Below are 9,955 nucleotides of genomic sequence, written 5' to 3'. Positions count from 1 at the left end.
CTTAAGAAGCAAACAAACACTTATAATTGGTTAAAAGAAAAATACACCCTGATGTTATTGCCCAATCAGACAGTAGTTATCATTGAATACCACAAAAGTCAGAGTTCTATTAACATAGTTATACTATAGCACTTTTACAAAGCTTTTATAGAAAAAGGTGACACATACTATTATTATCTGAATAGAAATAAAATCAACCATAATATAATTATAAAGTTAGCATTAGAAACATAAACGCTGCACTTCACTGTATATATACGCACAACAACTGGATCACTCATAACTGGTCCTATTATCAATAATGGCATTATTTGGCATGAAACTTGATATACTGATATAAATGCCAAAGTGTGCGGCTATACACTTACTACACTATAGAAGACCAAATCTGGCTATTCATGATATTCCCTCCATATAATATGGGGAAGTAGTACATAAAGATTATCATATACTCAGGTAGTACCTAAACCGCTACTTAGCATAATGGAATACACTAAACAGTATTTGATATATACACAATCTCTAAACCAAATAATGATTGAAATAACCTCAATAAAAAATTCTACTGTAAAATAACAATGTATTAGGAGAATAATGAATAAATGGAAATATATGAAAGATGTTTAAAAGAATAATAAATCTATGAATAAATGGTACAAGTATAGTGTTGTGATGGGGAGAGAAGAAGCATAGATATAATTTCAGAAAAACTATTGTTGTTAATGACCATGACAAACCACTATTCCCAATGATTCATGATATCATATTTGGAATTCAATCCATTGGGCACACGTGTGCCCAATGTAAAAATCCAGTATGCTTCTTTTCTTGCCAACAATTGGTCAACATCACCACCTCTTCTAGGTCTATTGACCTTCTCAATGGCACACCAGGTAAAGCTGGTTAAATTGCCTTTATGAAATACACCAAAATGATTCACTAAAGGTATCGTAGTCCTCTTTACATTAAAGGAAGAGAGATGCTCTCTTATCCTTGTGTTCACGTCCCTTGATGTGTGCCCAACATACTGTACCTTACATTGAATACATTCTATGAGATAGATGACATAATCTGAGGTACAGTTTATGCAGGCACCTATGGAATAACTTTTACCAGTAACAGTGCTTGCAAAATCCTTAGTCACCCTGACATATTCACACGGTTTGCACTTACGGTGCCCGCATTTATACATCCCTGTATGCTTCATCCATGAGCTGCTAGTATTTTTATCAGTTTTAAGTAGGGTGGGGGCTAAGATGGAGCCCAAAGTTGGACTCTTTCTATAAGAACATCTAAGCCCCTTTTTAGCTGTATCTACCAACTTGTCCTCAGCTGTCAATATAGAAAAATGTTTCCGTACAATGTTGCAGATCTGGGGGTACTGGGCACTATGTGTTGTAACAAAAGTTACGCCATCAAAGGGGTCAGTGTCACGTGTTTGGGTAAATAACAAATTCTCCCTCATGAGTTTGTCCACCTGTGCTCTAGCTTTATTTACTTGTTTCAAGGGATATTTCCTAGCTTTTAACCTGTTAAACAAATCCGTAGATTTAGTGGAAAAATCAGAGGGATAAGTGCAATTCCTTTTGAGTCTACTAAATTCCCCCTTTGCAACTGCGAAGGGCACATGTCTTGGATGGCAACTGTTTCCCAACAGTAATGAATTGCCAGAAATAGGCTTTCGGTAAATAGTAGACTCAATATTACCTTTGTCAGTACAAGACAAAGTTAGATCAAGAAAATTGATACATTTAGGGTTTGATTCATAGGTAAATCTCAAACCAATCTTGTTACTGTTGAGATAATCGACAAACAAAGGGATACTAGTCTGATCCCCAGTCCAAATGAATAGTAAATCGTCTATATATCTCTTAAACATAGAGACATATTGTTTGTACGGATTATTACCTCCAAAGATGTGGTAAAACTCCCATCAGCCAAGAAACAAGTTGGCAAAAGATGGAGCAAATTTGGCTCCCATGGCGGTACCACATCTTTGGAGGTAGTACTGCCCCTCAAACTTAAAAAAGTTATGAGTGAGCAAAAAATTGGCAACCTTTAAAACAAAACCCTTCAATGCATCTGTGTGATCAGAAAAGTTATCAAGAAAAAATTGGATGGCTTCAATTCCCTTAATGTGTGGTATACTGGAGTACAGGGACACAACGTCCACTGTTAGCCATATAGACTTATCTGTCCACACAGATTTCTCAATAATATTCAGTACATGTTTGGTATCTCTCAGATAAGAGGGTAGTGACAAAACAAAGGGCTGTAGGAGATGATCAAGCCATTCAGATAAATTGCCCAATAGGGAATCAACCCCACTGACAATTGGGCGTCCTTGTACATTTAATAGGGACTTATGTGTCTTGGGTAGGTGGTGAAACAAAGGTGTTTTAGGATAATCCACCAATAAATACTCCATGCTAGCTAAATCAAGTATACCCTGTTCAAAGCCTTCATCCAAGATATGTTTTAACTCTATTCTAAAGTGTTGAGTAGGGTCTCCCCTCAAGATAGAATAGTCATGGGGATTTTGGAGCTGCCGCAAAGCTTCAGCTATATAGTGTGCTTTATCCATCACTACCACCATACCCCCTTGGTCAGATTTTCTGACCACTAATGCTGTATTGTCCCTGATTTAATTTAAGGCTTCCTTATCAGCACTAGTGAAGTTTTGTTTAACAGACGTTTTTTTGTCTTTCAGGGCAATGAGGTCCCTCTCAACCCTATTATAAAAAGTCTCAATTACTTGACCTCTATTCTGAATGGGATAGAATTTAGATTTACTCTTAAACGTAGGACCCCTATTTGTATGGCCTTCGCTGTGTGACGCTTCTATTTGAATCTGTTGTAAAGAAATAATATCGCAATTCTCATCAAAACCACAAGTGTCCGCTATACAAATACAGTTACTGTGAGGGCCAGAAACCTCAACATTCTTGGAAAAATATTTTTTTAAGGTAACATTACAAACCAATTTATTTAGATCAAGCAATGTATGAAAAACATCAAAATTATTGGTAGGGGCAAAATTAAGTCCTTGATTACTGGTACTGACAAAAGTAATATTGAGTCTACTATTTACAGAAAGCCTATTTCTGGCAATTCATTACTGTTGGGAAACAGTTGCCATCCAAGACATGTGCCCTTCACAGTTGCGAAGGGGGAATTTAGTAGACTCAAAAGGAATTGTACTAATCCCTCTGATTTTTCCACTAAATCTACTGATTTGTTTAACAGGTTAAAAGCTAGGAAATATCCCTTGAAACAAGTAAATAAAGCTAGAGCACAGGTGGACAAACTCACGAGGGAGAATTTGTTATTGACCCAAACACGTGACACTGAACCCTTTGATGGCGTAACTTTTGTTACAACACATAGTGCCCAGTACCCCCAGATCTGCAACATTGTACGGAAACATTTTTCTATATTGACAGCTGAGGACAAGTTGGTAGATACAGTTAAAAAGGGGCTTAGATGTTCTTATAGAAAGAGTCCAACTTTGGGCTCCATCTTAGCCCCCACTCTACTTAAAACAGATAAAAATACTAGCAGCTCATGGATGAAGCATACAGGGATGTATAAATGAGGGCACCGTAAGTGCAAACCGCGTGAATATGTCAGGGTGACTAAGGATTTTGCAAGCACTGTTACTGGTAAAAGTTATTCCATAGGTGCCTACATAGACTGATCCAGCAAGAGATGTGGGTGGAGGACAGCTATCGAGCCCTCCAATGACTCGCTATGCAAGCGCAGCCATGGCTGGAAGAAGGATCCTCCACAGAGGGCTTTGGCTTCGGCGGCCCTGGATTGTTGTTTACAAAAAGGACAGAGGACCCACAGTTTGGGAGCAAGACAGACCAGGGTCTGGAGGATATCTCTGGGCTCCAAGAGGAACTGCTGGATCTCTTGGAGGAGACCTGAATGCTGGATGCTCTGGATTTTACAATTGACCAGGAAGAGGCACTGGTCAAGGAATACAAGAGGCTGCTGGATCTCACTAAGCAGCGTGCCAGGGGCAAACAGATCTGGGGTGCAGCCCTCTGGGATTCATGGAGCTCGACTGTGGAGGAGTGGCAGCAAAGAGAAAGGGAACCAGGGTTGCTGGATCCTGATCAGCAGTCTGGCTCTGAGCTTATAGACTTGGACAAGGGAGTCACCCCAGCAGAAGTGCTGACAACAGGGCAGAGAGCCGCCAGCCTCTTCTCAGCACCTGTAACAGCTCCAGGAAACCTGGGAGTGGAGGTAGTTGTCCTCCCCCCCTTACAGAGAACTCCTTGCAGGTAGAGATGGATGTCAATAACTCTCCCCAGCAGCAGAACCCCTTCCCGGGAGTGGAGACAGTCGGTCTCTCTCCCCAGCGGCAGAGCCAGGAGCTGGGAGAGGAGACAGTCGGTCTCTCTCCCCAGCGGCAGAGCCATCTCCTGGGAGCAGAGGTAGTCGTCCTCCCTCCTCGTAAACTGAACCCCTTCCCGGGAGAGGAGATAGTCGGTCTCTCTCCCCAACGGCAGAGCCAGGAGAGGAGACAGTTGGTCTCTCTCCCCAGTGGCAGAGCCATCCCCTGGGAGCGGAGGTAGTCGTCCTCCCTTCCCTTAAACAGAACCCCTTCCTGGGTGTGGAGACAGTCGGTCTCTCTCCCCAGCGGCAGAGCCATCCCCCGGAGCGGAGGTAGTCGTCCTCCCTCCCCTTACAGAGAAATCCTTGCAGGGAGAGACGGGTATCGATATCCCTCCCAGCGGCCGAATCCCTTTCTGGGAGAGGAGACAGTTGGTCTCTCTCCCCAGCGGCAGCACAGTTTTCCATGGAGTGGAGGTAGCAGACCTCCCTCCCCAGCGGTTGAACTCCTTCTCGGGAGAAGAGACAGACGGACTCTCCCCTCAGTAGCTTGGCAGGGTCTCTACCCTTTTCTTGTCCCGTTGTATTTCTCACCGAGGGCAGGCATTGCATTGGGCAAGGAGGATAAAAGTCTATACAGTTGGTGCCACATGTTTGGGCACCCAAGCTTTACCTGCCCCACCAAGGAGCAACCTCCCCCTCTGGTCTGGGGTGGGAATACAGCTGGGAAACCGGCACTGGCTTTGTTTGTGGGTGGGTCAGCCGGTACTAAACAAAGTGTCACAGAGAGAGGCAGTGTGGCTATGGAACTTAAGGACACTAGAACTTGTGGGACAGCAATTGTTTTGGAGCCTGCCTTAGAAAACTTGTTTGGGACGCTGCCTTATGTGACTATCCCTGCGCCCAGGGTGCAGGGTATAAACGTCAGCAGTAACCCCCCCAGGATGCCCCAAGCTCAGGAGAGATGGGATAACCTCTCCAAGCAACCGAGAAGTGGAGGGCCACCGTCGGACAGCCCCAGGCTGACCCATTAAGGGTCTAGCCGGGTCTGCAGAACTGGAGGGGGGAGATGTCACGGATACCAGACGGCTAAGGCTATCCCCCACCCCCCTACAACCTCACCCCTGTTGTTTCTCAGTGGTTTTGGGCTCCTCAGAGCAACCACCATCTCTGGAAGCTGTTTTTTGCTTTGTTTTGGCTTGTTTTTGTGTTCAGAGAAGAGTTGGTAAATGACCAGGAAAACCCTCCTAGCCTGGCCAGGCTCCTCGAACTCCCGGTCGGCCGCCTTACAACGGACACCCGCCTAACCCCTCTCAGGCTCGCCAGGCTCCTGGAACTCCCGGTCGGCCACAGGACAGCAGAACACCCGCAAACTTTAACCCAGGCTGCTCCAGCAACCATGTGCCCCAGAGCTCCGCTCTTTTTGGGATTAGTAGCCCCTGGGGAGTACAAGGGGTGGTGGAATTGCCGGAGGGGAGCTCCTTTGGGAGCTGGGGGTTTTGGACCCCCCTAACCCCATAATTTCAACGGACTGTAACTCCGGTCCCCAGTAATGAATCATACTGATTTTTGGACTGTGGAATACGGGGACCGAGAGCTTTAAAATGACACCCTGGAAGTGCCGCCGCTCCACCAGAATCACCCCGAAACTGCCACCCATATGTATTGGGATTATGTGGGACTGTGGCTCCTATGGAGGTGCCGGGCTGTCTGGAGGGGCGGGAATGGCAGGAAAATAGTGGGATTGTCCAGGGTCTTATCAAGATGAGCTGTCTGTATAAAAAGAGTGCATGTTTTCAATAAAATCGGTTCCTGTTTAAGCTGAAAGCTAGTGTGTCTAGTTATTTAGGTGAGCTCCAGCTAAAATCACTTTCCTGAGCTACATAGCAGCCTGTTCCAGGCAGAGGAAGGACACGCTGGAAGAGCAACCTAGTCTGGGTAGCTGGAGTCTGCCACAGGGTGGGACCCTGAGTACTGGTGCTGTCAGGCATCAGGGGTGGCTACAGGCTGTGGTCACTTGCCAGCTACATAGTTGCAGTGGGCAGGGAGGAAGCAGGACCCCTTTTGGCGGAGCTACCCAGTCGGGGTAGCCAGGGGTATCCGTCACAGTGCCTGCATAAACTGTACCTCAGATTATGTCATCTATCACATAGAATGTATTCAATGTAAGGTACAGTATGTTGGGCTCACATCAAGGGACGTGAACACAAGGATAAGAGAGCATCTCTCTTCCTTTAATGTAAAGAGGACCACGGCACCTTTAGTGAATCATTTTGGTGTATTTCATAAAGGCAATTTAACCAGCTTTACCTGGTGTGCCATCGAGAAGGTTAATAGACCTAGAAGATGTGGTGATGTTGACCAATTGTTGGCAAGAAAAGAAGCATACTGGATTTTTACATTGGGCACACGTGTGCCCAATGGATTGAATTCCAAATATGATATCATGAATCATTGGGAATAGTGGTTTGTCATGGTCATTAACAACAATAGTTTTTCTGAAATTATATCTATGCTTCTTCTCTCCCTATCACACCACTATACTTGTACCATTTATTCATAGATTTGTTATTCTTTTAAACATCTTTCATATACTTCCATTTATTCATTATTCTCCTAATACATTATGTTATTTTACAGTAGAATTTTTTTATTGAGGTTATTTCAATCATAATTTGGTTTAGAGATTGTGTATATATCAAATACTGTTTAGTGTATTCCATTATGCTAAGTAGCGGTTTAGGTACTACCTGAGTATATGATAATCTTTATGTACTACTTCCCCATATTATATGGAGGGAATATCATGAATAGCCAGATTTTGGTCTTCTATAGTGTAGTAAGTGTGTAGCCGCACACTTTGGCATTTATATCAGTATATCAAGTTTCATGCCAAATAATGCCATTATTGATAATAGGACCAGTTATATACAGTGAAGTGCAGCGTTTATGTTTCCAATGCTAACTGTATAATTATATCCTGGTTGATTTTATTGTATTCAGATAATAATAGTATGTGTCCCCTTTTTCTATAAAAGCTCTATAGTGCTATTGTATAACTATGTTAATATAACTCTGACTTTTGTGGTATACAATGATAACTACTGTCTGATTGGGCAATAACATCAGGGCGTATTTTTCTTTTAACCAATTATAAGTGTTTGTTTGCTTCTTAAGAGGCACAGAGCTTAGCACTGCAGGCTATGACTACGGATTCAATCCGAAACGCGTAAGCCTATCAGTGCTATGCCTGTTGATGCCAAATTCATGACAGTTACTGCTGGTTCTTCCATGCTGATTATTTTAATCTTACAATAAAGAATTGGGTTTTATTCATTTACAAGTGTCGGATACTCCTTCGTTCAAACCTTAATTCAATGTCAGTTAATCAGTTTGCAACCTTCCTCAATTTTTTATAATGTGTAACAAATCATCACAAGACATCAACATAGTCACACAACACACCAAATGCCTACATTGCTAGAATAAAAGGAGATTGGCTATCTCAGATCTCCAAAAAAGAGGTGGGCACATCCTAATGCTCCAAGAAACCCATTATAAATCAAAGAATATTCCTAAATACTTCTCACCCCATTATCCCCAACATTTCCACAGCACTAATCCCCATAAAAAAAAAATCAATGGAGTCAGTAACTTGATTCATAAGTCTATCCCCTTTACCAAAACTCATATTGAGAAAGACAAAGAAGGGAGGTACTTGTGTTTACGAGGAGTCTTATATGGAAAACCAGTGACCTTGGTGAATATATATGCCCCTAACAGACTCCAGGGTTTTTTTCTATTCAATATGCAATACAGTCATGAAGGAAGCTAAGGGCTCCTTGATAATGGCTGGAGATTTAAACGTCCCCTTAAACCCAATAATGGATTGTACCAATCCTGAGACTAGAGCGAAGACCCCTCATCTCCAAAATATCTGGCAGAAATTCAAATTACTCGGTTTACACGATTCCTGGAGATACCTAAATCCTCAAAAATCAGATTTTACATTCTTCTCGCATCCAAAACGCAATTACTCTAGGTTAGACTATATCTTAGTAGACCACTTAGTTCTATCTCATATTCAGCAATCACACATTAAACACACTTCGTGGTCAGACCAATCCCTTGTCACTTGCACCATTAGATGGCCCTCGGCTCCTTTTAAATCCTTCCAGTGGAGACTGGAGGAATCCCTCCTGTTAGATGAGGCGCGAGTTGAATTGTTCACCGAGCACATCGATTCATACTTTGCCATTAACGATACACCAGACATTGATATAACTACTCTTTGGGAGGCACATAAAAGCACTTTAAGAGGCGAATTCATTAAAGTTAAAGCACAAATCATGAAAAAAAAAAAACAGAGAAAATATTGCAGGCATAGCTAAAGAAATAGCTGAGCTAGATCATGCGCACAAGCTACACCCAACCGAACCCACAATTTTAGAGCAGCTCTCAGAAAAGAGAGATGAGATGAATCTCATATTGCAAATAGGAACCCAAAAGCAACTACTCCACCTCCAACAAAACTTTTACAGGGAAGGGAATAAATCAGGGAAACTCTTGGCAAGAGCATTAAAGCAACAACAGCAACAGACTTACAGTCACTCACTTACATCTTCCAATGGTAAACAAATAGAAGACACCAAAACTATAGCAGAAGAGTTCAAGAAATTTTACCACAAACTTTACAACCTCTTCCCAAACAGAAACCATCAATCCCACTTACAACTATGCCAAAAATACCTAGACAACATTCCAATCCCCCAACTATCGTTAGACCAATGTAAATTTTTACACCAACCTATACAATCCTCTGAAGTCCACAAGGCTATAAAAGGCCTAAAGCAAAATAAAGCCCCAGGGCCAGATGGCTTTTCAGGCCTTTACTACAAGACAATTGCAAAGTCTCTCGTCCCCCATCTAACAACATTATTTAATTCCATCTCGGATAACCTCCCCTTCCCTGACACTATGCTTCAAGCCAATATCTCTGTACTAGCGAAACCTGGCAAAACCCCTAACACCCCTGCAAATTTCAGGCCAATCTCGCTTCTAAACGTGGACCTAAAACTTTACGCCAAGATCTTAGCCAACCGCCTCAATCAAATTTTACACCTCAATTATTCATCAAGACAAAGTTGGGTTTGTCCCTCATAGAGAGGCCAAAGACAATACAGTCAAAATCCTTAACCTTCTTGAACACATCTCCCTAAACAAGACCCCTGCCATTTTCCTTTCTACTGATGCCGAAAAGGCATTTGACCGTCTTGATTGGACTTACCTTTTCGCAACCTTGCAACACTTTCTTTTCCCTAACTCCTTCATTCAAAAAATATTTGCTTTATACACTAACCCTTCTGCTCAGATTAAAATAAACGGCACCCTCTCAGATCCCTTTGAGATTCGGAATGGCTCCAGACAGGGCTGCCCCCTCTCCCCCTTGCTGTTCATCCTCTCTCTTTAGCCACTAGCCACCAAAATCAGGATGAATCAACATATTCAGGGGATAGACATTGGCAACCAATCTCATAAACTGGCTATCTTTGCAGAAAACCTACTAATAACAATGACTGACCCACTTGACTCTCTTCAGGCAGCCCTCTCTGAA

The sequence above is a fragment of the Bombina bombina genome, chromosome 8, assembly GCF_027579735.1.
Source record: "Bombina bombina isolate aBomBom1 chromosome 8, aBomBom1.pri, whole genome shotgun sequence".
In the NCBI taxonomy this organism is placed as follows: domain Eukaryota; kingdom Metazoa; phylum Chordata; class Amphibia; order Anura; family Bombinatoridae; genus Bombina; species Bombina bombina.
The sequence above is the reverse complement of the archived record's forward strand: the minus strand, read 5'-3'. Positions refer to the sequence as shown.